The sequence below is a fragment of the Chelonia mydas genome, chromosome 16 (assembly GCF_015237465.2).
Source record: "Chelonia mydas isolate rCheMyd1 chromosome 16, rCheMyd1.pri.v2, whole genome shotgun sequence".
Lineage (NCBI taxonomy): Eukaryota > Metazoa > Chordata > Testudines > Cheloniidae > Chelonia > Chelonia mydas.
The window spans coordinates 4,683,160-4,710,936 of NC_057857.1; the positions used below are offsets into that span (position 1 = coordinate 4,683,160).

General features: G+C 48.6%; 1 protein-coding gene across 6 annotated transcripts in view; it reads left to right on the forward strand.

The window, feature by feature from the left end:
• The first annotated feature begins 10,558 nt into the window (after nt 1–10,558).
• TOR4A (torsin family 4 member A) overlaps nt 10,559–27,777 on the forward strand; it is a 32,344-nt gene continuing 15,125 nt past the window's right edge. The window contains exons 1-5 of one of the 6 annotated variants that reach the window (XM_043530730.1): nt 10,681–10,950; nt 14,198–14,298; nt 15,394–15,488; nt 23,049–23,160; nt 26,461–26,750. The gene's annotated coding sequence lies outside the window, so the exon portion shown is untranslated. Of the gene's footprint in view, nt 10,951–14,197; nt 14,299–15,393; nt 15,489–23,048; nt 23,161–26,460; nt 26,751–27,777 lie in introns of all 6 variants that reach the window. The other 5 variants (XM_043530729.1, XM_043530728.1, XM_043530727.1 and 2 more) reach the window with 5 other exon arrangements.

Here is a 27,777-nt window from a genome sequence, read left to right on the forward strand (position 1 = left end):
GGTGCATTCACCCCGCACTGGACAGGCTACCCCCACCCTGTCACAGTGCTTCATGGATGAGGTCTAGAATTTCTCCTCTCAAAGAGCTTAGGATGACAATGTGATCCCCTTTAATCACTAATCTACTGGACTTGCGTAATTGCCCGTGTCTAGCCATAGTCTCTTGCCATGGCCACAGTGTTCTTTAGGTACTTGGGCCATCCTGCCCAAATGTAACTAAAAACTTCTTGAAGTTGCTTATCTGCCCAGGTTGTTTTTTGTAGTGGGTATAGTCGCCTACCTGACACTGGCGTGTAAGTTTTCACCTCATCCATGTAAGCCTTTACATCTTCCTCTAGCCCATCAGTGTTTGAGTGTGATGCTGGGCTCTACAACAGTGTGTCAGCACCTAGGAATGTATTCAGTGACTGGGTTAAGTTGCATTAGCCCAATCAAAAGATGCTGGCATCTTAGCAATGTTTGATCCAGGTATTTCCCGTTTGATAAGGGTTACAAGAGGTTTATGGGTTGGCCATCAGTTTAAAGGAACCCAGCTCACACAGATATCTGTAGAAGTTCTCCCATGCCCATAGACTTGCCAGGCATTCCTTGCGTTCATGCCTAAGGATGTGCTGATCATGAGCTGCCAGCCATGAAATGCTGAGGATTGTGAGGAAGTGTGGTGAGTGAATCATGCGAAATGAAAGACATCCTGACTGTCCAGAATGGCAACTTCCAGACGTATTGTTTATTGTGTCACGGGCCAGGATGAAAGGAGTGAGCCATCCATAGTTTCCACTAGGTCAGGGACTGTCTTCAGTTGTACTGGAATACCCAAGACTTGGCCAGTATCAGCATCTGTCAAGTTGTCTACTGCCTCGGAATCCACCAGTGCCCACTGTGGGGAATTCAGTATGGCTCCCCTAGGGTATGGAGGCAGACCCAAACTCTGAGGTGCAGGAAGTGCTCACCATGCCTGGAGCATGTCTTGGTGAGGAGTGGGGGCATTACCTCGGGGCTTTCCCAGGCCGACCCCCTCAACCAGGCCTGGGTGTGATCATTTCCTGAACTGGGCTGTGCTGAAGATTGTGATGGGCAGTTGGTGAGAGTATGGCTGGATCCTCCACAGTAGAAACACAGCCTGTGGTGGCAGTCCTACTTTCTCCTCGGAGGTCACGTGGCAGTGAATGGGATCAGGCTGCATGAGTCTGGGCCCCAGGTCAGAGACAGGTACCAAGGGGCGCTGGTCAGGTGGTGGCCTAGACCCCTTCCTTTCCTCACGTTGCTCTTGGAGCCTATTGTCGATGTGTATGACAAGATTGACAAAGGTGTCTATGTTGGTCAGGGCCTCCAAATGAGCTAGCTCATCCTTAATCTCCAAGCATAGTCCCCCCCAGAACTGGTAGAGCTGGGCCGCTTTGTTCCACTCAGTGGAAGAGACTCGTCACTGAACATACGCCGCACAGGAGGAGGCTGGTCCCTGCCCTTGACAGAGCGGGCTCTGTGGGGATCGTTGAGCACAAAACGCCTGGAGGAAGGCATTCTGTTCAGTTAGCATCAGGCTGCCTCATTCAAGCAGGAGAGAGGTCCAGTCCAATGCATCTCTCCTCTTTAATGAGTCCTATTTTGGTGTGGTAGGACTAGGGAGATGGAGCAGAAACTGCAGGCAGCATTGGTTAAGAAACCCCCTGAATTTTTGGTGATCCCCACTAAAACATTCTGGGAGGGGGACTGGTGGCCCCAGGTCTGCATGCGTAGCCGCAGTGTATGTCTGGAGTGCAGTGTTCTTGTTCCGTAGCTGGATCACCTGCTCTCGTGGCAGAGGGTTATCTGCGGCGTGCTGTTCCAGTTGGGCCCACAGAGCCATGTTTTCCTCACGGAGCTGGGCGGATTGCCTGTGCAGTGCTTGGTTCTCTGTTGCAAGCTGCAATACTGGGGCATCTCCAGTATCGTCTGGGGCATGCTGAGTAGGAAGTCGCCCATTGCCTCCATGTTCCCACAGGGTAGATCTTCACCCTGGGCTAAGGTTGTCCAGGCAAACTGTCAGAATCCTGACAAGAGCAGAGTCAAGCCTGAGGCTGAGTAAAGTGGAGCAGAGTTTGTCATCAAGTTCCAGGCAGGGATTGATCTTGAGGATCAGAGATCGAGTTGGGTTTCAAGTGCCAGGTCAGGAGGCGAGGTCCAAATCAAGCTGAGGAGGAATGGTCAGGCACCTACAGAAAATCCATCCTGTTACCTAGACACTTCTTGGCAGGGGTTGGCCATGTTGCGCGATGGGCACTTGACAAAATTACTGTGCTTAGTGACGGACATTGCGGGTGGTGGGTTATGTCATTTGATCATTTAACTTTTCTTGAAAAATTACCACAGACCTCAAAATTTTTACCACAAACACTTGTGTCTGTGTACGGACACGTTGCTGACCCCTGCTTCCTGGAACACCACTTGGGTTTATGTAGGGCAAGGAGCCATGAGGCTACTGCCTCTCAGACCACTTGCAGCGGGACTCCTTGGGGTCTGTGCCGGCTGTGGTGCTGTAGGTTGTATGTAGTGAGCATAAGCTGGCAGCCGCTGCTGGTTGGCAGCCTGGAGGTGTCCTCTGCCTGGCAGCTCTGCAGGTCTGGGTTTGAAATCTACTGAGCTTTATAGTTAATAGGTCAAACCCTTAGAAGGAAGGGATTGTATTTTTTCACTGTGTTAACTGGTGCTCTGCAAGTCCATACAAAATGCAACATCTTTCCTTAGCCAGCAGGAAAGAGAGTGGAGGCATTCAGGATTTACAGACCCGGCAGAGTCTGCAGGGCAAGACTTGCTGCTTTGACCGCAGAAGAGTCTCTTGTTCAGTATACATTTAATCAGCGTTTGAATGAGCTCTCCCCTGACATCTAGTGATGAACTAAGGGAAAAGACCTCGGGAGTAGACTGCATAGCCACAGCCACTCTGCCTAGGTGACCAGCAGACAGACCTGCTTTCCTGTAAGTGATCAATTTTGGCTGTTTTGGGTTAAAATTTACTTTAGTATTGAACACAGGGGTAATAAATGTTCTTCTTGTATGAATAAAAGGCAGCAGAAGTGTCCTTAGCATGCCCTTATTGAGAGGTCACCATAACTTTAACCTCATTGATCACGAATTCTGAAATCACTGATTTAGGGGTTGAGCCTTTGACATGGTACAGAGACAGGGTTTCAGTAAAAAGATGAGGCAGGACCAGAGAGGTTCCCCACCAGGCGAATCGGTAGGACCTTGAACACAGCATTACAGCAATGGCCAGCAGCAGTGACAGTGACAAGCAGTGGCAGAGGCCGCAGTGACAGCGGGGAGCAGAGGCGAAGGAGTCACTCAGCCACCCCCACCGCCCTCAGGGACTGGAGAAGGACCCAACCTTGGAGTCTGGGACGTTGCTGGCCTCAGACACCAAACTGTGAGTGTGGTACAGTAGAAAGAAAGGGGAGTGGCATGTTAGAGACATTCATCCCTTGGACTTTCACACCTCAAGGTGGGAAACTGAGGCCAAGGGCATTGCACAAGATACTCTGGGGCAGCTGTGTTACTTATTGTTTGTGTAATTTCAACTCATTGTTGCAGTGTTTCCCCAAATTCATGCTGTGGTTTCTTCTCATGATAAAAGTTTTCTTTCGTTGTACATGGACTCAGTGTTTGTAGTGGGGGAAGTACTGCCTCCTAGAGATGGGGTTGGGAGAGTGTAGGTGCAGGGGCTTAAGCCAGTTTGTTTTGTAACGTTAAGAGGAGCCCCCGGATATTGAACCAGGCCCTTTTTACTGCCAATTCCACCTGGCAGATGGGTTCCACATGTAATTGCCATGCTTATGGGGCAAGTTGACCTTTTGGTCCTTTCTGCTCTCTGAATGCACCCGCTTCAGATGTTCGGCTTCTTGCCATTCCCTATCTCAGTGGGGAATCACATGACACTTCAGCTCTCAGACTGGACCCTGGTATGCTACCCTATATATACCAACTGCTGCTCACTCTGCAGGCCTGGTTGGGTCGAGGGCAGCTGTGCTTCCTCCCTTCAGGAACCAGGGACAGTGACCAACAACCTCCTTCCAACAAAGGGTTTTTATTTAGCAGTTGGAACAAAGCATCAGAGAAAAATGGGTTTTAAAACAACAAACTCCTACCATGCACATTTTGTCTCTGCTTCACTGCAAGCTAAGTCAGACTGGCTTCCCTTTGATGTCACAGGGCCAGACTAGCACCAGTTTCTATTCTCCTAGCCAGCCCCTGAGCTGCCTGTGGGCTTGTTTGACTCTGTCTGCCTCTCGGTCTGACACACCCTCTTCAAACTGATTTCGGGGCTCCCCAAAATGAAAGGATTACAGCCATGGGCAGCGGGTATCCTAGGCCAGGGCAGGCTAAACCTCCCCTGACCTGGGGTGTGGCCCCACCCATGTTGAGGCCCAAGGCCCTGCCCTTCCTCCCCCTCTACTTGAAGGCCTGGCGGCGGCATGGAGCTGCGTGGGGTGGGGTGAGTGGCTCGGGGGGGGGGGCGGGTTGGGGCAGGCGGGCTGGGGCTCCTCCTGCTGCAGGGGCTCCTCAGGTGGGCGCTCAAGACTCTCTGGCAGGTGAGGGGGGGTTCACCCACCGCCCACGGCTAGAGCCAGCATTATCCCTAACAACCCTTATGTGTTAGCTGCTAGGTGACTATTGGAAAGGGCCTCCTCCCTCTTTCCCTAGATGGGTAGATCCAGACGCTGTATTAACGAGCCCCCCCAGTAATACTCCTCCGTGCCTGCAGGGCTGCTGTACATTTCATGCCGTACGTTCTCCTTTGACTCGGGTAACAACAGCGTGGAAGCTGAGCCAACCAAGAGTGTTTTCCAAACAGCTGTTGTATCGCCCCCATCACTTGTCTTTCCTCCGCCTGCACCACCACGTGTTCGCAGAGGCAGCACCACTCTGCATTGCTCCATCCCGGGCTCTGGCCTAGGCCTGCACAGATCACTGAGGAGTATGAATGCATCACAATTCACAGCTCCTTAGTCGGCTTCCCTCCTGCTTTTCCAGTTGTAATTTGTCTGCACACCAGGATGACCCGTGTGGGTGGGGAAGTGGGAGGAGTTCTGCTGCAAGGCTGTGAACATGGAGGGGTCCATGAGTATCAGGAAGTGCCCATGGCTTCTCTCCAGGCCCCCGGGTGAGGGTTCACTTTCTCCCTTTTGTTTCATGCTCGTTTCCTCTCCCCAGTATTTTATCCGGCCTTCATGTCTGAGGTCTGTTTTTCCTTCTTACATTTCCTTTTACCCTTTCTCTCCACTTCTGTTTACAGCACGCTTATCCTGGGGTTCAAACGAAGGAAGGGCTGCCTCATTGTGACACTGGGACTCAACATAAACCAAGGCACATGTTTATAGCATCGGCTGTGATTCTCAGCCTTGTGTGCACACTGACAACGACGTGCTGTTCTGTGGAAGTGGGGCAAGGCAGACTGGAGCCACTGTTGTATCGTTTGGGTGTGAGAATGAGGAAGTCTCTGAAGAGAGGCTGAGGGAGTGTGGTCTCCATAGATATAATCCACCTTTTTTTATAAAACCACAAAAGCATTTTCAACTTCCCTGCCCATACAGCACACGCAGCATGTTGGAACTGCTTATGTCTTCTAGACAAGAAGACAGAAACAGTGACACTGCAGACAGCAGCCTGGAAAACTCCAAGTAAAATGATTAAAAGCCCCAGATATTTGTTCGTTTGTGAACAAAACTATTGAAAAAAGGAAGCAGAAGTACTGGAAAAGGAAACAACTTTGCGTTTACCTCAATCACTCTATAATCATCCTCCCTGCATAGAGCTCAGTCCAGATGGTTAGGTCTGAGCCCCTATCACAACCCAACGACAAAGGAATTCATGGGTTTCTAAAAATCATATTATGTTTGCCCAGCACTAATGTGACCAGGGTCAAGTTGTGATACACAATGTGGTGTCCCCCAGAGGCCAGAATGGAGTTTGGGACATCTAGTTTCATCACAATTGGTGAATATTGTGCAGGAGCGCGTTAGGGGTGTGATACTGCTCTCCTTTTTGCAGCCTGCTCTGACCTTCGCATTTTCAGTGTGGGTTATCCTAGGCACCTCGGGTCAGAAGTGGTATTACCTCTTTGTAAGCATTGAGACCATTACTGGAAGAGATTAATAGATGTTAAGACTAAAAGGGATAATTGTCTAGTCTCTCTGCCTGCATAACATATCCAATGAAGTGAGCTGTAGCTCACGAAAGCTTATGCTCAAATAAATTGGTTAGTCTCTAAGGTGCCACAAGTCCTCCTTTTCTTTTTGTATGGCATATAGGTGACCATTTATATGATTGATATTAATATTACAAAATTGCAATGAATCTTACAAGATATGCCATGGAAGTGGAAAAGTTATGATTTGCTAAGTATGATAATCTTGTTTATATATATATGTATCATCTTTGTATTGTGAGTTATAAATATGTATGATATATCTGTATCTCAAACCTGTGCTGTGTTTCTTGGTGACACAGCCAGGCAGGTTGGCATCAGCACTATCCAGACTGCTTAATGGCCCATCAAGGGCAATCAGCTGTACAATGAACCCATTGAGAGAAGCCAGGGGCTATGCCTGTGAGTCAGCAGGACAGGTAGAGACATGCCTGTGGACAGGGGACTCCAAGAACTTTTCCATGCCCATGCGCTTTGAGTTTGTATTTGGGATAAAGGAAATACAAGTCACATGGAAAAGGATATAAAAAAGGTAGCTGCATCGTCTCCATTTTTCTTTAGCTCTGCTTCTCTCACCTTTGGAGTAACTTCTCTACAAACTGAAGTTTTGGACAAAGGATTGATAGACCCATCCAAGCTGTGGATGTATTCCAGAGGGACTTTAAAAGCCAGCAAACTCACCAATGCTGCTAAGAACCTGATATATGGACTCTGAAGTCATATGTACGTATCTGATTGCTTTGACCATTTAACAACTCTCTTCTTTTTCTTTTATAATAAAAGCTTTAGTTTTTAGATATTAAAGGATTGGCTGGCAGCATGGTATTTTTGTTAAGATCCAAACTAGTATTGATCTGGTAATGTGGTTGGCCCTTTGGGGAACAGAAGAACATTTTGTAAAGTGAATAGAGTTTTAAATAACTTCTCACTTTACTGGACCTATTTGTTGATTGGGAGCCAGAGACTGGGATGCAATAAAGGGGGCTGTGTGATTTCTTTTTTTTCAGCTTCTTGATAACCAGTGTGGGGGGACCAGGAGCAGTTTGTGACTGGTGGGTGAATCTAACTACAGTGTTAACCACCAGTTTTTGGGAGAATCTGCTCTTCTTTTTGCAGCCTGCTCTGACCTTGGCATTTTCAGTGTAGGGTATCCTAGGCACCTCGGGTCACAAGTGGTATTACCTCTTTGTAAGCATTGATGAGACCACTACTGGAAGAGATTAATAGATGTTAAGACCAAAAGGGATAATTGTCTAGTCTCTCTGTCTGCATAACACAAGCCAGAGAAGCTCGCCCAGCAATTCCTGCATTGAGTCCATAAATTTTGGTTGAGCTAGAGCAGTGTTTCTCAATCTTTTTGATACCACAGATAGGCTTGCTGCCTTCCTAAACAGTGTCAGGGAGAGCTCAGGGACTGAACTAGAGCATATCTTTTAGAAATACAGACAATCTTGATTTAAAAATTCCAAGGAATGGAGAATCCACCATCTTACAGAGAGGAACCACGAAGGTTGTTATAGTGCAAGGAGCTGTAATTTGGAAAGCAGCGCTTCACAAAAGGTCATTAGAGATCATGTTGCAAATGAACTCAGTATGAGCTCACAGTGCAGTGAGGTGTTTAAGACACCAAAATGCTATTCTTTAGCTGTACAAGCAGAGCACTAGTGAGCGGCCGTAGCCCAGAGGTGCTATAGATGCCCCTAAACAGCATTAATGGAGACTCTTACTGGGTACTCTGTCCAGTTCTGTTGGCCACACTTCAAAAATAATGTTGATAAGTTGGAAAGAGTTTAGAGAAGGGCCCCAAGAATAATCAAGGTCTGGAAAACCCGCCTGGCTAAAGGATTCTGGTCTGTTTAGCTTGTCAGAAAGAAGGTTAAGAGGTGACTTGATCACAGCGTAGGTACCTGGTTTTGGTTACAGGGCTAGCTGCACCTCTGCCTCTTTTCTTGTCTCTGGTGTTCAGTCTCTGGCCCTTGCTGATCTCAGGGTGAAATCAAATGATTCTTCCACCTTAGACTAGGCCAGGGTCTAGTTACACTACCCTGCGTGTTCCAGTTGTCAGTGCCCTGGAGGGCCGACTGATGACCTGCATTTCTTTCCTTCAGGACCCTGGGACTAGTGACAAGCAGCAAATGGAACAAAATACCAGAAGGAAAAAAAACAAAACAGTGAAAGAAACAAACAAAAAAAAGAGCCTATATGTGTCTATCTTAGCTAAAGTCCTACTTTGCAACCTACAGAAACTTAGTGTCTGGAGAATCTATCAGTGGTTCCTGTGTTTTAGGGCATATCTACATGATTAAATGCTTTGGACATTGGGGAATGCCAGGGGTGTTAATTGGCCAATTACTGTAATTCACAGCCAGTTATCACACCTGGATTTCCCCTCTCCTGCCCCGCCCCTGCCCGAAGTATTTGATGGTGTGTATGCTGCCACTGTGAACTGAGATCAGGTTAACTAGTCCTCTAAAAACCAGGAACACAACAATCCAGGGCCAAGAACTGGGTGCACTTCAGCTGATAGCCTGAGAGGCACTATTCCTTGTGGATGCCGATAAGTGCGCCAACCCACAGCATGAATCATTTACTAGACCTGGCTGTTAAGGAACAGTTGTAGATACCATAGATGGTGTCTTAAAACAGTTACTTAAAAGATTAAAAAAAAAGTCCCTAGCTTGGCCAGCTGGGGGCAGTCCAATAGATGGTCTCCTCAGGCCTAGTACCTGAGGCACCATTTCTAATTCATTCCTGGATACCTGACAGGTAGCTCTCCCTGGCCAGGGCTCAGCCCCACAGTCTGTGGCTCATCGTGGGCCCTCCTGGCTGCTGTACAGAGACTGTTGCAGGCTGATTTCCCTTGGGGAAGATCAGGCTGTGAACTCCCATGCCCTACAGTCACCCCCTTTAGAGCACTTCTTACAGAGAGGAACCACGAAGGTAGGTCACACTTATAGTGCCCTTTCCTTTGAGCCGAATACACAGTCAGATCCCATGGGCACCTTTCCTGGGTTGCCACATCTCGTTGTCAGTTGTGCCCTGGGAGGGTTGCTGGATCTGTGCTCCTCAGGGCACGTATTCAGAGAGTGTGTGTGTCTGAAGGCAGCACTGGCCACACCGGGACCGCAGGGAGATGTGTCCCCCAGCCAGTCACAGAGGGGAAGTGGGCTGTCTTGTGCACTTCCTGCATCCTCTCCAAAGGCTTCTTTCTGTCTGTGAGGCATTGCATTGCCCTCCTCACTAGGGCACTGAGGAAGCCCTCGAGGCAGCGAGGGACAGAAACCGACTCCAATGGCACCCCATGGTCCTTGGGAAGGACCCAGTGGGCCACATGCCCAGAATGGTGGTGACCCATGGCTAATGCGTCATCATTTCCAGGTTCCTATTCAGCTTATCATACAGCTCCCCCAGGGCTCTGGGATGAGCCCGTGCCGCTGGCTGATCTGCACCTCAGTGAGGCCAAGGGAGCTCTTCCTTGTCTCCTAGTTTTGTTTGGAAAGTATCGGCCTGTCCTTTGTCTTGGAGCCAGGGGCAGCCTCACCCTCCTCGTCCTCTCCCTCGGTTACTTTGTGCGCTGTCCCCATGGCATGTGGGGTGGGGTGCTGCAGTGCACGGCTGGGACACCTCCCATCAGGAGCTGCAACACCCTGGATGCGTCCTCGCCCTCCCCCCGGGTCCTGCGCTCCCTCTCGCTGCCCAGCTGATCCTTTCTCCCTCGGTCTCCTCCCCCAAGTGCAGAGCGGGGTTCCCGAGTGTGTGATGTGCAGAGTAGCCATGGTGTGACTGGTGCCTGGATACCCTAACTTCCCCCCTCTGGTTGTGCTGTGCCTGTGAATCAGAGACACCTGCGGCATGGGGGGAGCCTCAGCACTGCTGAATGTGCCAGTGGAGTGCCCAGCCCCCACACTCAGGGTACTTAGGAACAGCCCCTGCAGAAGCAGGCAGAACACCATCTGCCAATGGCCTGGGGCCTTCGACCAAAGCAAACCCCTGCAATCAAAGAGGAAGCCAGCGATGTTCCTGGAGAACTGATGTTAATATGTCCCCTGGGGCTGAGTCCTGCTAACAGGCAGGTAGCCACGTTCTGCGTGAGCTCTAGCTTCCTGACTAGGACAAACAGTGCAAGGGGCCATTCATGCAGTGAGGCGAGCGGCAAGCTAAGTGTGAGGGGCAGATGGTGGGGTGAGGAGACCAAGGCTGGGGCTGTTCCCGAGAGCCAGGAAGCCCTGGGACAGCCCGGCTGGCTGGTGCATTCACATTTAGAGCAGACTGCACCTTGAGAGGCCAAACTTTGAATTGGGTGCAGTTTAGTGCAGTCCCAGGGCAGCCTGGCCCCTATTTGTCTGCAGAGAGCAGGATGTGGCCAGAGGTGCAGGCACCCGTGAGCTCTCTCTTCGGGGGAATACATTGTGTTAAAATGCTGCAGAGTAAATTGCAGCAGAAGCACCGGGGAGCAGAGCAGGGCCAGATACTGCACCTTAGCCCCTTTCCCCCGCACAGCACAGACTGGAGGTGCTTTTCCAGGAACTGGTCAGTGGAGATTTTTGTTTATGCATGATTTGCATTCTTTGCCTGGCTGTCTAGCGCTCCAGGAAGGGCAGGGGGACTTTATCTCACGCCCTCAGCAGAGCGCTGTGGGGAGTAGTGGTTTCCTCTTCCCTGATGACTGAGCTCAGTGCTGTTCTGGTGTCACCCAGCTCGGGGACCCTGCTCTGCGGAGCCAAGGAACCGAGGGCTTGAAGACATGCAGCTCGTCGGGACGCATTGAGGTGAGACCTACGGCAGGGTTAGTTTGGGGGCAGGTAGAGACTGTAGCTTCCAACCTCTGTCCTCCAAGGCCCCTCCAGAGAAAACTGCCCTGAAAATTAGAGAGAGGAGCTTTAAACAGAGGAGGAGGGACAGGGGTCACACAGAGAGGAAGAAGTGAAGGATTCCCCCGCTCCCCATCCCAGCTGCTGAGGGAGGAAGGAGAAAGGAGGAACTGCACTTTCCTCCCTTCCCCCTTGCTCTGAGCAGCTGGACAGGCTGATACACGAGTCCCTCAGAGCTGCCTTGAGCTTGAGATAAAATTTAAAAGGGTGATACTGCAAGTAAAGATGGAGCCCTGCTCCGCCATCCCCAGCGACGGCCCCGGGCCCCGCCATCCCCAGCCACGGCCCACGGCCCCGGGCCCCGCCATCCCCAGCCATGGCCCCGGGCCCCGCTCTGCTGCCCCTGCCTGAAACACAGGGCCCCGGGCCCCGGGCCCTGCCATCCCCAGCGACGGCCCCGGGCCCCGGGCCCTGCCATCCCCAGCGACGGCCCCGGGCCCCGGGCCCTGCCATCCCCAGCCACGGCCCAGGGCCCCGGGCCCTGCCATCCCCAGCCACGGCCCAGGGCCCCGGGCCCCGCCATCCCCAGCCACGGCCCCGGGCCCCGCTCTGCTGCCCCTGCCTGAAACACAGGGCCCCGGGCCCCGCTCTGCCATCCCCAGCCACGGCACCGGGCCCCGCTCCGCCATCCCCTCCCACGGCACAGGGCCCCGGCTCTGCTCCGCTGCCCCCAGCTCAGGACCCTGGGCTTCGCTCTGCCCACAGCCCAAGCCATGGCACAGGGCCTCGGGCCCTACTCCACCGTCCCTGGCCGCAGGACAGAACGGGTCTTTTCTGTGTAGTTTTCAGGCCACTCCTACCACAGAAAAAGCCTCTAACCCTCTGGCTGTGGATGTTACATCAGTGTATGATGATGTTTCAGCACAATGGTGTGATGTTGCAGGCTCCTAAGGGCATGTCCTAACCAGCCCCAGCAGTGCAAACATACATAGGAACTTCAGTGATGGGGGAAGTGTAAAAGATTGCTGTGAGCTGATGGGGGGAAGCCTGGGAGTCTAGCTGCTCTCCAGTGCCTGTGCATGGCTACTCCCTCCCTCTCTCTAGTGTCTGGCTGGGGGCGGGTGCAGCCCCAGGCCCCTTCTCCATTGTGTTTGTATGAACAGGAATGATGGAGTGAAACCAAGCAGAGTGGAATGTAAGCTAACTACTTTGGTGTAGTCATCAACCTGTTCTATCAGTGTCTAATCCAGGCCAGGGTTTAGACAGACCATCCGCAGCGACAAGGTGCGTGCAAGTTGCTCCCTCTGCTGTCTGCAAGCTAGAAATAAGGGAGCACAGAATCCCTTTGTGGCCAGCGCAGGGAATGAAGAGCGTGTCCCATCAGAGTGGAAATAGGGCATCCTTGGAACAGCTCACGGAGGGCCATGGTGCGTTCTCCATCGCTGGCAATTTTTAAATCCAGACTGGATGTTTGTCTAAAAGCTCTGCTCTAGTTCCAAAGGAATTAATTCAGGGCAGGTCTCTGGCCTGTGTTATACAGGAGGTCAGACTAGAGATCACAGTGGTGCCTTCTGGCCTTGGAATCTCTGTGTCTATGGACATTATGCCCAAGTCCTGTTACTTCTCTGGCCGGAGAGCTGTCACTCATTTCAGGAACCAAATTCCCTGCCTTTGACACAGCTTTATGTCTGTTATGTTATCGCTGCACATTCCTGACATCAGAAATACAATTCATGCCACAAAGGTAACAGCTAGTCATTTATACAAAGTGGGGGTCCCACAGCATTTCCAGTCTCCACTCCTGTACGCTCCTTTGGAATCTCTCGCTGTGGGTCTTTGTCCCACAGCCAGGCAGTGGCACATTGTGAGGTGGGTCGTGAGGGGCACAACAGTTTGCAGGACAATGAGGGAGATCCTCCTCTGGACCAGTGCTGCCAGCCTGACTGCCTGGGTTTCTGGTGCTACAGAAAGCTCTGTCATATGGCACCAATATTTCCTTTGCTTTCCAAACACGCAAATGAGCCAGGCTGGCAGGGTTTCCTGGTGCCTCTCTGTCAGCAGAATGGGTTTGCTCTCTCATGGCTGGGATACCAAGTCCTTGCAGACAATGTTAGACATCACTTAGAGTCTCAGGGACTTCCACGTAGGGTTCCACCCTTGACAACAGTACTGGCCATCCCTCTTCTCCCTCAGTCCAGCAGCTTTACCTGTAAACCACACAGCACTTGGGAGCACTTATAAAACAAAAATAGGTTTGTTTCACAACGCACAGTCAGCTTGTGGAACTCGTTGCCATGGGATGCTGTGAAGGCCAAAACTGTAACAGGGCTCAAAAAAGAACTAGATAAGTTCATGGAGAATAGGTCCATCAATGGCTGTTCGCTAAGACGGCCAGGGGCACAACCCCATGCTCTGGATGTCCCTAGCCTTTAACTGCCAGCAGCTGGGAGTGGACAGCAGGGGATGGATCACCCGATGATCGCCTCTTGCGTTTGCCTCTGAAGCACCTGGGATTGGCCACTGTCGGAAGATGAGCCATTGGTCTGACCCAGTACGGACGTTCTTATGTTCTTAACAAAGAATAGAGAGTTCACTAGAATTGAGAGACAGTGAGGGGGAAACAACTGGTTCCAGCACAAAATAATAAAATGCAAACCTGGGTCTGGGTCTACACTTATCAGTAGTTACCTTTGGTATCTAATAAAATAGGCTTTCCCCGCAAAGTCTAGTCCATGGCACAGCTGGCTGGTTTCACAACCATCAGGATCCCATTATTCATGAAAGGCCCACCTGCTCCTTAAGGGATTTCTTCAGTAAATGGATCCAGAATGCCTTTACCTACACTCTGTTATACTGAAACAATCTTTTGTCTTTATTCATAGCCAGGGCACTCTCCTGCCTGCTGTATGAATCTTGATGAGTTATGAGTTTTCCATAGATACCTTTACATATTACTCTTTATGGATAAATATCCCATAAGACATGTTTGGTGTAGTGAGTTTGTCAGGTCTGAGAAAAGAGTTGTTTGCAAAGAACAGGGGACCTTTGTCAAGAGTTGCTGTGTCATGGCTCCCCCAGACATTGACACAGTTGGGCTAGCCACTGGCTATTCTGCAGGCATCCGTTCTTGGCTCTCTTTTCTGGACAGGACAATTCCTGCTATGTTTTCTTTCCCCTTGAAGTGCACAATCTCATTTTCCTGCAGCACTATGCTCCAGCACAACTGCTTAGAGTTGGTACCTTTGGTCCTGTGCAACCACACCAACGGAGAGTGATCTGTTAACACCCTACAATTCTGGTGAACAGGTAACATTTTCACTGTTCGACTACCCACACAATCACGTAGCACTCCACCTCTGTGACAGAATCATTGTATTCAGTGGTGGTCAATATTTTGCTTAAGAATGCAGTGCGGTTGCTCTCCCCTGCTAGTATCAGAACTGTCCCCACATCCGTTCACAGCTCAAACACTTTATTAAAATCAGGACTGGCCAGAACTGACTTTTTGGACAAGACCTTTATTTTATCAACACCCTTTTGACAGGTCTCAGACCAAACCACTTTGTCTAGATTATTCTTTTTACAGAGATCTGTGATAACTGATATATCACATCACTAAAACCTTCTACAAATCTGTGATACTAGCTTGGGGTATAGGCCAGTTGATAATAGATTCTACTTTTAGGGGATCAGGATGAATTTGCATCCCTGACCCAATGACCAAAATAAGGGACTTTAGCTGCTCCTATTTTGCATTTTGATACCTGAGCCAGCAAACCTGCATCTTGTGCGTCTTTGCAACACGATGCCCACATGATTTTTGTGGTCTTGCCAAGTGCGGCTAAGAATGATGATCTCATCTACCTACGTGTGTGAACTCCTGTAGTCCACATAACATCTGGTTAAGTCAGTATCTCCTGGTAAGAGCCAAAGAGCTCAGGAATTTTGCACTGCTTAATACGTCTAGTGTGTCCTCAGAGTCTGTGAGTCCTTGGCATAGGGTAAGGCACGGGTACTGTGACAGCATTAAGTTTTCTGTAGTCAACCCAAAGTCTTATAGGTCCATCCTTTTCGGTGGACCATGACAACGGGGGATGCCATGGGGCTACTAGGCTCTATAATTGCATGAAAACACCTGCTGGTGGTGTTTCAACACAGCCATGATTTCTAACCTTTCCCTTGGTATTAACCCTTCACATATATCAACGTTCTCCCCGTAGCTCTCCACCACCAAATCTATTAGAGAGGCTGTGATGCAGTCCTCCTCTTTACAACATATCATACTCTCAACAGCCTCACAGTTGTGATAAGCTTTTAGTCTATGTATGGGAACAGTCTATAGCGCAACCTCCCTGAGGGGCTTCTGCACATTATAAGTAACCTCATTAACCTGCTCCACAGCCTCCAAAGGTCCTTCCCAAGAATTTTGCATCTCATGCTGCTTTACTGGGAGTAACATCAGTACCAAGCCTCCCACATCAAATGCTCGTTCACAGGTATTTCCATTGTACCACTCTTCTTGTGAAGCCTGGATTTTGCTGTCCTACATCTATCATGAATTTTAAATCCTCTCTGAGCTTGGTTATGTATTCAGCTATGGGCTTCCCCTCTGGTTCAGAGCACTCTTCTAGGAGTCCCTAACAAGATCTAGGGGGCCTCTGCCCTGTCTCTCATAAAGGAGGTCAAACCGGGCAAATCCTGTGGACTCTTGGGGTACTTCCCTGTAAGCAAATAATAGCTAAGGCAATAACTCATCCCAATCTCCAGCTGTTTTGTCCATGTATATTCTTAGCATTGGACTTAAGAGTCCAGGGAACCTTTCCACTAGACTGTTTGTCTGGGGGTGGCAAGAGGCAGACTAATTGTTTTACCCCATGCTTCTTCCTCGGTTGACTAAATACTAGGGTGTGATGGGGTTGGGACTCACCACCACAGCGCCTCCTGCTGTTCACTCTGGGAATTAGCTCAGTTCATACAGAGCACCCCCTGCCAGTGGTGTCCCATCCGTCTCTCACCCTCAGTTGGCATCTTGATCCGCGTTGCTCCCGGTGTCCTCTTCAGAACACTGCCCTCCAGCAGTGCCCCCAAGTCCACACTCGCCCCCTTCCGGGGTGCGTGTGTGTGTTTAACAGCAGTCTTTCCCGTTCGCTCCTGCCGCAATGGCCAACCACAACCCCTCAAGTCTAGCCCCTCTGTTCAAGGGCTGGTTGCAGTCTGTCATGGCCACCCCTCCATGGCCAGGTGCTGTACAAGGAGGAAGATATTGAACAGAATCAGACCAAGGGCAGATGCCTGTGGGACCCCACCCGCTATGCCCTTCCAGCTTGATTGCGAGCCATTGATAACTATTCTCCGATTAAGCTTTTCAAACCAGTCCTGCACCCTCTTTACAGTAGGTTTGTGTAGACTATATGTCTTTAGTTTATTTACGAGAAGGTCATGTGAGACAGTATCAAAAGACTTACTAAAGTCAAGATATACTGCATCTACTGCTTCTCCCCATCCACAAGGCTTGTTACTCTGTTGAAGAAGGATATTGGATTGGTTTGACTTGATTGGTTCTTAACAAATCCATTTTTGGCTGTTACTTGTCACCTTATTTTCTTCTAGCTGTTTGCAAATTGATTGTTTGATTCTTTGCTCCATTATTTTTCTGGATACTGAAATCAAGAAGACTGGTCTATAATTCCCTGGGTTGTCCTTATTCCCCTTTTTATAGATAGGGACTATATTTGCCCTTTTCCAGTCCTCCGGGATCTCTCCCATCCTCCATGTGTTCTCAAAGCTCATTGCTAATGGCTCAGACATTTCTTCAGCTAGTTCCTTAAGTATTCGAGGATGTGTTTAATCAGACCCTGCCTATTTGAAGACATCCAACTTGTCTAAGTAATTCTTAACTTGTTCTTTTCCTATTTTAGTCTCAGATCCTACCTCATTTACACTGATGTTCACTATCTTAGTTGTCCAATCACTGCTAACTTTTTGGGGAAAACTGAAACAAAAAAGGCATTTAACATTTTGGCCACTGCTTCATTTTCTGTTATTGTCTTTCCCTCCTCATTGAGTAATGGGACCTACCCTGTCTTCCTCTTGCTTCTAAGGTATTTGTAAAATGTTTTCTTGTTACCCTTTAGTCCCTAGCTAGTTTAATCTCATTTTGTGCCTTGGCCTTTCTAATTTTGTCCCTACATCCATATGTTGTTTTTTATATTCATCCTTCATAATTTGACCTAGTTTCCACTTTTTGTATGACTCTTTTTTTGAGTTTCAGGTTGTTGAAGATCTCCTGTTTAAGCCAGGGTGGGCTCGTACCAAACTTCCTAGGCATCAGGATAGTTTGCTAATGTGCACTTAATAATGTCTCTTTAAAAAACTGAACCTTTTTTTCCCCTTAGACCTGCTTTCTCTGGGATTCTACCTACCAATTCTCTGAGTTTTCTACCATCTGCCTTCTTGACGTCCATTGTCTTTACTCTGCTGTTTTTCCTCCTACCGTTCCTTAGAATCGTGAGCTCCATCATTTCATGATCACTTTCACCTAAGCAGCCTTTCACTTTCAAATTCTCAACCAGTGTCTTCCTGTTTGTCAGAATCAAATCTAGATACCTGGGAAGCTACTAGAGCAATGTATAAAACATTCAATTTGCAAATACTTGGAGGATGAGGGGTGATCATTAGCAGCCAGCATGGATTTACCAAGAACAAATTGTGCCAAACCAGCTTGATTTCTTCTTTGACAGAGTAACTGGATTGGTGTATAGGGGGAATGTGGTGGACAAGACTTTTGACACAGTCCCACATGACATTCTGATAAGTAAGCTGGAGAAATGGGGGCTCGGCAGAACTACCATTAAGTAGATACATTGGTTAAACAACCACAAACAAAGAGTAACTACTAATGGAATGATGTTGGATTGGAGGGAGGTCTCAAGTGGGGTTCCACAGGGATCTGTTCTGGTCCAGTGCTATTTAACATCTTTATTAATGATCTGGATGTAGGTCTAGAGAGCACACTGATCAAATTGGCAGATGACTCAAACCTAGGGGGGTTGCCAACACTTTGGAGGATAGAGCTACAATTCAGAGGGATCTTGCTAAATTGGAGAACTGGGCTATAGACAACACAATGAAATTCAACAAAGACAAATGTCAGGTGCTACACTTAGGGAAGAAAAAGCAAATGCACCTATACAGAATGGGGGAGAACTGGCTTGGCAGCAGCACTGCTGAGAAGGCTCTGGGAGCGGTGGTGGATCACAACCTCAACGTGAGTCAGCAACGCAATGCTGTTGCAAAAAAAGCAAATGCAATTTTAGGTTGTTTTAACAGAGGCATAGCTTGCAAGTCACAGGAGATGATAGTATCACTACTCAGCACTGGTTAGGCCTCAGCTGGAGTACTGTGTCCAATTTTGGTCACCAATATATAGAAAGAATGTAGAGAAACTGGAAAGGATCCAGAGGGGAGCAACAAAGATGATCAGAGGGATGGAATGCATGCCATATGAGCAAAGGCTGAAGGAGCTGGGTATGCTTAGTTTCAAAAAGAGGTGATTAAGGGGGAACATGAGAGCAGTCTTCAAATACTTGAAAACCTGCCTCAAAAAAGATGGAGAAAAGTTATTCTTTTTTGCCACAGAGGGCAGGACTACAGCATAGCAAATTTAGATTAAATTTCAGGAAAAGCTTTGTAACTGTAAGAACAGTAGGACAAGGGTACAGACGCCTAGGGAGGTTGTGGAAGCTCCTTCACTGGAGGTTTTCATAAGGAAGCTGGAGCCATCTGCCTTGGATGGTTTAGTCACAACAAATCCTGCATCTTGGCAGGGGGCTCGACTTGATGACCATTACAGTCCCTTCTAACCCTGTGGTTCTATGATTCTAGAACAGCCTCTCCCCAGTCACGTTCTCTACCTTCTGTAATGAAAAAGTGGTCTCCAATGCATTCCAAGAACTTGTGGGATGATCTGTGCCCTGCCGTGTTATTTTCCCAACAGATGTCTGGGTAATTCAAGTCCCCCCGTCACTACTGAGTCCTGCGTCTTGGATGATTTTGTTAGTTTAAAAAAAGCCTCCTCTGCCTCTTCTTCCTAGTTCGGGGTCTATAGGAGACCTACCTTGACTTCACCCTTGGGTTTTTACCCCTTTTATCCTTATCCAGACTTTCAACAGGTCTGTCTCCACTTCTGTCTCAGCCTCAGTGTAAGTGTATACACCTTTGATATACAAGGCAACAAACACCGCCTCCCTTTTTCTCCCTGCTGCTCTTCCTGAACAAGCTGTGCCCTTCTACACCAATATTGCAGTCCTGTGAATTATCCCACCACATCTATGATGCCAATTGTATCCTAATTGTGATTATTTACTAGTATTTCTAGTTCCTCCTGTTTATTCCCCATTCTTCTTGCATTAGTATACAGACATCTAGGATGTTTATTAGATTTCCCCTCTGTATTCCCTTGTCTCTCCTTTGTCCCTGCTGTGATTGCCCATGTTCCCCCCAGAGGCCAACCCTTCACCCAGCTCTTTGTTTTGGACTTACCTGTGGGCTTTTGTCTCCTGCCCCCACTGAACCTAGTTTAAAGCCTGCCTCACTAGGTTAGCCTACCTGTGTCCGAAGATATTCTTCCCTTTCCTTGAAAGGTGGACCCCATCTCCACTCAGCAGTCCTTCGTCTCGGAGCAACATCCCATGGTCAAGGAAGTGAAAGCCCTTCTGGTGACACCATCTGAACAGCTGTGCATTCACCTCCAGGGTGTCGGTCTCTACCTGGGCCCCTACCCTTGACTAGAAGGATGGATGAGAACACCACCTGCAGCCACAGCTCCTTCACTCTTACACCCAGAGCCCGGTAGTCACATGATCTGCTCATGGTCATACCTCACAGTATCATTTAGTGCCCATGTGGATGGACAGCATGGGGTAGTAGTTAGAAGGCCAGATGAGCCTCGGCAGTCCTTCTGTAACGTGTCCGATATGTGCCCTGGGCGGGCAGCGCACCTCCTGGGATGCCAGGTCAGGCCGGCAGACGAATGCTTCCATTCCCCTCAGAAGGGAGTCACCGACCATCACCACCTTCGTTTCCTCCTGGGTGGTGGTGGCCATGATCCTCCCACCCTTGGGGGTACATGGCTTCTTCTCCTCCACTTAGCCCGTAGTGCCAGGGCGGCACTCCGGTTTTTATCTCTGTGGATGGTGGGTTGGGAGCAGGGATGGAACATTCCCTGCTGCCCAAAGTAACCAGCAGCTAGCGTCCTCTCTGTGAAGGAACTATTTCTTCCTGTTCTGGTGGTGCTCCTGCAGTCCTCTCCAGCTGGATAGCTTCCTTGGAGGTCTCCATATGCAAGCGTTCAGTGAAAGCCTCGTGTGCATGGATGCCCCTCTGCCTGGCCACCTCCTCCTGTAGCTCTCCCACGTCCTTCCTGGGAGACTCTACCAGCAAGCCCTTCTCACACTGGATGGTCTCCCCAGCCTGGCTCTCTATGATGGGGAAATGAAGGCCACAGGCTCTGCAAGTCCACGCCAGACCTGGGCAGGGGTGTGCCAGGTCTGGTTCTCTGTCTGGACACAGCTGCAGTGGCGATGCGGCCTTTCCGAACCACACTGATTTTATTCTTTCTTCCTTCTACAGCCTGTCTCTCAGACTCCCTGTTTGCTGCCCCCTATTCGCTAGCTCCCCTTGTTGCTTGCGTCTGACTTTTACGCCCTTTTCTCCTAAGTCAGCCCTGCCTCCTCGTTAACAACCAAGGGTGATCCCTAGCCGCAAGTGGACTATCACTCTTTATGGTTAAATGTCCTGTTAGACATGTGTTTGGTGTACTGAGTTTGTCAAGTCTGAGGTGAGAGTTGTTCCCAAAGAACTGGGAACCCTTTGCCAAGGTGCCTCTGTGTTACACCCTCCTATTCACCTGTAGTACGATAGTCTAGCCTCCTTTGCCTGCCATACCTTGGTGTAATTTTGGTTGTTGGGTTTAGAGTGTGGGTGCTTGGTGGTCTGTGTTATACAGGAAGTCAGACTAGATTATCTCGTGCTCCCTTTTGGCCTTAAACTCTATGGCTCTATGAGTATTTTTACGAGTATTCTATCAGTATTATCAGCCCTCATTTAGGAAGGGGAAATGGATACACAGATAGATTATTGCCAAAATTAATGGCCACTGCCAAATATTCTGGGTTAAATTACTAGCCCAATGCTACAGGTGGTTGTTCATTGCCTGAGGACCATCCTTTCTCCTCCCTTTCCCATTCACTGCACAGAATTAAGTATTTGGTAGGCAAATTCATCTGTATGCCTCATAGTGCTTTGCAGAGGTGGGTATGCAGCAGAGACCGTAGACAAGTGAGGAAATTTGATCTAGTCTTTCCAAGCAGCAGTGTGACTAAGCATTGGTTTTGTTGTAGGAGGATTTCACTTTTAGGCCCGGTTCTGCCTGCTGTGACCTTTTGGAGCCTCTCTGGTATGTCTACACTGCAATTAAATACCCATGGCTGGCCCAGACCAGCTGACTTGGGTTCATGGGGCTCAGGCTAAGGGACTGTTTAACTACAGTGTAGACATTCAGGCTCCGGCTGGAGTCCAGGCTCTAGGACTCTGCAAGGGAGGAGGGTCCCAGAACTCAGGCAACATCTACACTGCAGTTAAGCAACCCCGCAGCCCAAGCCCCGCAAGCCTGAGTCAGCTGTCGAATGGCAGTGTAGACAGATCCTATCAGACCTCAAGCTATCAATTCTCCAGCAGATTTGATTGTTTTGTATATTGTAGAGAGGATGCAAATCTGGTTTTAGCAGAAACTCAGCTGCACAACCTTAACTCAGCAAAACCTGCGTGATTTGGAGCGGTAATCACCTCCAGCTAGTTCAACAGGAGGGTTTAAACAAGGGGCCTTCAGGTGCCCTCTCGTCCATAAGCTTACACACACTTTGTCAGTGGGGTACAGTGTCGCTAGACACCTGTAGGATTTGGGGAATTGGGGTTCCTGGGATCTGGCTCCGGATCTAAGATCAGTGGTTGCAGACAGACTAAGTAAGCACATAGACTGGGCCTATTTGTGGCAAAACAGATGAGAGTTGGGTCTTCGCTATTGGATGTCTGGGCTCTATTCCCAGCTCTGCCAGAAAAGGTACCATGCAAGTCTCTCAGTTATCTTTGCTGTAAGCTGGGGGAATGATAGCTGCTTCCTCCAGGTCACGGGGAGGAGGCCTGGGTGCACAATATGGGTTGTGAACTGCAGAGAAATACTAACAATGGTCTGTGACAGCATAGGCGACGACTCCGTGCATGCTCCAGGGCTGGAGCACCCACAGGAAAAAAACAGTGGGTGCTCAGCAGCCCCGCCAAACAGCTCCTCCCCCTCCCTCCCAGTGCCTCCCCTGCGCCATGATCAGTTGTTCAGCAGCATTCAGGAGGCACTGGGGGAAGGGGGCAGAGCAGGGGCAGGAAAGGGCAAGGCAGGGGTGGGGCTTTGGGGGAAGGGGTGGAGTTGGGGGGGGAGTAGGGGTCGAGCGCCCCAGGGGAAATGACAAAGTTGGCACCTGTGAGTGACAGATGTTAGTCCAGAGCTCTTGGCTCACAGCCCAGTGCACCTTTATCCTGTCTGAAGGGGATTTTGCTGGGGAGTGTTCTCTGGCTCAGAGCGCCAGTCATCTCTTAATAGTTACCTAACCCTGAGCTTAGGGTGACCAGACAGCAAGTGTGAATAATCAGGACGGGGGTGGGGAGTAATAGGCACCTATATAAGACACAGCCCTAAATATCGGGACTGTCCCTTTAAAATTGGGACATCTGGTCTCCCTACCTGAGCTGCACCACTCCATATTTCAAAAATATGGTCTACTAACTTCTTACTAAAAAGAAAGGGAGTACTTGTGGCACCTTAGAGACTAACCAATTTATTTGAGCATAAGCTTTCGTGAGCTATAGCTCACTTCATCGAACTCACAAAAGCTTATGCTCAAATAAATTAGTTAGTCTCTAAGGTGCCACAAGTCCTCCTTTTCTTTTTGCGAATACAGACTAACGTGGCTGTTACTCTGAAACCTAACTTTTTACTATTTCAGCTGTTAGACCTTGGTTTGGTACCATGCACTACCTCTCACGGAAGGCATTCCAGGAATATACGTCTCCAGAAATATAACTACTGCCTGCCCTCTGTTTTTTCCCTATCTAAAAGTAAGTGATGACTTTAAAGTCTTTGACAGCAACTCACTTTTGGGATGCTATATCTTGGGCATCCCTTGTCTAGATGGCCTTGAAATCCCCTTCTCCCCACCCCCAAAAAAGTCGACCCTGGTCCATGACCTGGCCTATCAAATTTCAAACCAATCTAATATGTATGTGGATTTCAGAGAAGATGCAAAATAGAGCTGTCAACAAAACCTCAGCTGCAGCTGCCATTGGTGAGGTATCTTAGCACCTCCCATGTATTCCAAACCAGAAATAACAATAAAACGTCTCTCACATTCTCACTCTTTCTTCCGACCTAGCTCCTTGGACCTCGATTGTTTGTGGCAGGGAGGTTGTGGTTATATTTGTATGTGTGAGTGTGTTGTTGATCTTTGTGTGTGTGAATGAATGGGTGTGTGGTGGACTTAGGGGTGTGTGCGAGTGCACAGGTGTTTTGAGCCTGTGGGTGGGAGTGGGGTTTGCTGTTGTGAGTGTGTGTGCGTGTGCAGCTGTGGACGTGTGTGTTTGAGGGGGCGTGTGTAGAGGCCTTCCTGAGGCAAAGCCAAGCTGAAGAGCTGAGTGTTTCAGTTAGTTCTGAGCACTGTGAGGCCCGTGGTCTCTTCTCTCTTGCAGGATCAGAGGGCAGGTCCTGTTCCTCTTGGGAAAGTTCTGTTTCCTGCGCTCACAAACTTATCTCTGCAGTGGACCCCAGCCAAGGGGAAGGGGGCAGGGCCTCTTAGCGGGTTACTGTGGAAGGGGATGGGGGTGATCCAGGGAGTTTCACTGCTGTAGGCCCCTTAGATAAGGAGGTGTCAGATTTTTCTGACATACAATGGGCCCTCAGGACTGAGAGGTGAACAGGCCACTTAGCAGGTTCCAGCTTCTTCCCCTGCCATTTCCCAGGCCAAGCTCAGCCACAGGCAGCTGTTACATACATTCCACTCATTCCCTTCCCCCTGAGCTGGATCCACGTTTCCCGAGCACTCCTGGAGGATGGAGATGACTCCCTTGATTTGACTAGGGAAGGGGAGAGGGGACTGACTCGCTCATGTGGCACATCATCTGCCCATTGTTTCACAGCATGGTCTGATTTGCATGGCACCTGCTCCACAGCTCTTTGGCCTGAAGTGAGAGCCAGCTGATTCTGGCTGGACAAAACTCAGCTGAGTCTGAGGCAGAACAACGAGGGGCAGGGGAGGCACTGCATGGCGCTCCCCGCACTGTGACAGAGTGGCAGGGAGCCAGGGGCACTATATGGGGCTGAGTGCACCGGGTTAACAGCAGTAGGGGCCAGGGGCACTATATGGGACTGAGCACGCCGGGTTAACAGCAGCAGGGGCCAGGGGAACTATATGGATCTAAGCTCGCTGGCTTAACAGCAGCAGGGGCCAGGGGCACTATATGGGGCTGAGCGCACCGGGTTAACAGCAGTAGGGGCCAGGGGCACTATATGGATCTAAGCACGTCGGGTTAACAGCAGCAGGGGCCAGGGGCACTATATGGGGCTGAGCTCGCTGGGTTATGGAGCTGTATGGAGCGGCAGGGGATAAGGGGGAGGGGGTCATGCTATTTTTCCCTCTCACAAGAGATGGTTGCCAGAGCTTGTAGTTTTCTGCAGCAGTGCTGCTCAGAGTTGCTTTCTATGTTATTTTTGCATTAACTCTTTTTCTTTTTTTTTAATCTTGCAAAAAGTTTGGCCTCTGCAACGTCCTGTGGCAATGAGTTCTACTGGCTAATTACATGTTGTGTAAAAAGATATGTTTTGTATTGATTTTGAAGCAGAGGGGCCCATTACATCATCTCCTCTGAACTGTATATTAGACATTGAGAATTTCATTCCCTTACTCCTGTATTGAGGCCAGCAACATATGTGTGGTTAAAACACCTTCCACAAAAGCATCCTGTCTTAATCTGAAGACTTAAAGATATGGAGAATTCACCACTTTCAGTGGCAGTGTGTTTCAGTGGTTAATCCCCCTCAGTGTTAAAAGTTTGTGCCTAATTTCTAATTTGAATTAGTCTAACTTTAGCTTCCAGCCATTGGTTCTTGTTATGTCTGTTTCCACTAGATTAAAGACAACTTTACTACCTGGTATTTTTGCCCCATGATGCTCCTCTGCACTTTCATCCAATCATCTCTTGATCATCTTTTTGACAAGCTAAACAGACCAAACTTTTGAAGTCTCTCACTGTTAGGCATTTTCCCATCATTCAAATATTTCTTATGGTTCTTCTCCGCACTCTTGTCAATGTTTTCGCATCCTTTTAAAAAGTGGCAGGGAGCCAGGGGCACTATATGGGGCTGAACGCACCGGGTTAACAGCAGTAGGGGCCAGGGGCACTATATGGATCTAAGCTCGCCGGGTTAACAGCAGCAGGGGCCAGGGGCACTATATGGGGCTGAGCGCGCCGGGTTAACAGCATCAGGGGCCAGGGGTCACCAGAACTGGACAGAGTAGTCTAGTATCGTTCTCACCAGTTCTCATTTCAGAGGTAAAATCATTTCTCTACTCCTATTTGGGAGTGCCCTGCTTCATAACACAAGAACAAGGGAACACTCCATGAAATTACTCCTCCATGAAAATACCGCCCCCCCCTTCCCCTCCCTCCCACTCCAATTGCCTCTGTGCTGTTGAGGAGGATTAAAGCCTTGGGGAAGGAGAACATCAAGCTGGAGTGGAGAGAAACGATCCCATAGTTAGGACCCTCCTTCCAGATAGTGTCATGGTATCCTCTTGTACTGAGAATGGGAATACCCCTCCGGTGGAGGGAATCCCAGTTATTAGAAAGAGCCAGGTAATAGTAATGGGGGATTCAATCATTGGAAATATTGATAGTGACGTTTGTGATGACTGGGAGAACTGTAATGTAATTAATCCTTGCAGGGGAGGAAATTCCAAAGAAATCCACCACAGTAGTATTTAACTTCAAAAAGGGGAACTACACAAACTTGAGGAAGCTAGTAAACAGAAATTAAAAGGAACAGTCACAAGGGTGAAATCCTTTCAAGCTGCATGGAAACTATTTAAAAACATCATAGTAGAGGCTCAAACTAAATGTGCACCTCAAATAAAAAACAAACACACAGTAAGAGGACCAAAAAAGTGCCGCCATGGCTAAACAGCAGAGTGTTTGAGGCAAAAAGGTATCCCTGGAAAACAGGAAGTTAAATCCTACTGAGAAAAATAGAAAGGAGCAAAAACTTTGGCAAGTTAAGAGTGAAAGTATAATTAGGCAGGCCAAAAAAGAATTTGAAGAGCAACTAGCAAAAGACAAAAATGATCAGCAATTTTTTTTTTTTTACAGCACATCAGAAGCAGGAAACCTGCCTAACAATCAGTGGGGCCACTGGATGATCGAGGTGCGAAAGAAGCACTGAAGGAAGACAAGGCCATTGCAGAGAAGCTAACACGATTCTTTGCATTAGTCTTCACTGCAGAGGATGTGAGGGAGATTCCCACACTTGAGCCATTCTTTTTAGGTGACAAATCTAAGGAACTGTCCCAGATTCAGGTGTCAATAGAGGAGGTTTTGGAACTTGTTGCCAGGAGATGTTGTGAAGACCAAAAGTATAACTGGGTTCAAAAAAGAATTAGGTAAGTCCATGGAAGTTTGCTCTGTTGATAAATTGTATAGTTAGTTGCTTGACCACACTTTGGTTCGTTATAAAATTTACTCCAGAGGCCAAATAACCAGTGTCAGTCGGGTTTATTAATATGGCACAGGAAAACAATTCTATATGGTTTCAGTGTCTGAGGAGCTGTCCGGTGCAGTGATGTTACTTTCACCTTATGCAGAAGGTTTGCTCTCCAAAGTTACACTTCTAAAGCCATCTTTTCATACCCTACATGTTTACCAGTAAAAGGTACCATATACGTCATTTTAAACTAGAGTCAACCAATTAGCTTTGTATCTTGTTTTTCTGGTACCATAGTGTACCTCTTATCTTTGTTCTGAACCCACCATGACCCACCAGGTCATGACACAGTCTTATCTTTAAAAGAAAAGGAGTACTTGTGGCACCGTAGAGACTAACCAATTTATTTGAGCATAAGCTTTCGTGAGCTACAGCTCACTTCATCGGATGCATACTGTGGAAAATACAGAAGATGTTTTTATACGTATAAAAACATCTTCTGTATTTTCCACATTCTTCTGTATTTTCCACAGTATGCATCCGATGAAGTGAGCTGTAGCTCACGAAAGCTTATGCTCAAATAAATTGGTTAGTCTCTAAGGTGCCACAAGTACTCCTTTTCTTTTTGCGAATACAGACTAACACGGCTGTTACTCTGAAACCAGTCTTATCTTTGTTCTGGGTACATGCATTCCAGATACTAAGAGGCATGAAGACACTTCCTAGGCCAGTACCAATATAAACAGATTTGTAAGAGTAACTCCCTTTCTGTTGCTATAAGGAAACAACTGTATGTCGAGATACTGACAATTTCTCTATCTACTGAAGCCAAAGCTTGCCTCAGCTAATATTAGGTGTTATGGGATACTTAGCATATGTGAACAGGATTATAACAAAGGTACAGGCTAATTCATGCTATATAACTGCTATATTGACACTTAATGCTTAAAATATATGTAAACTAGCCACCATTTCAAAAAGGGATT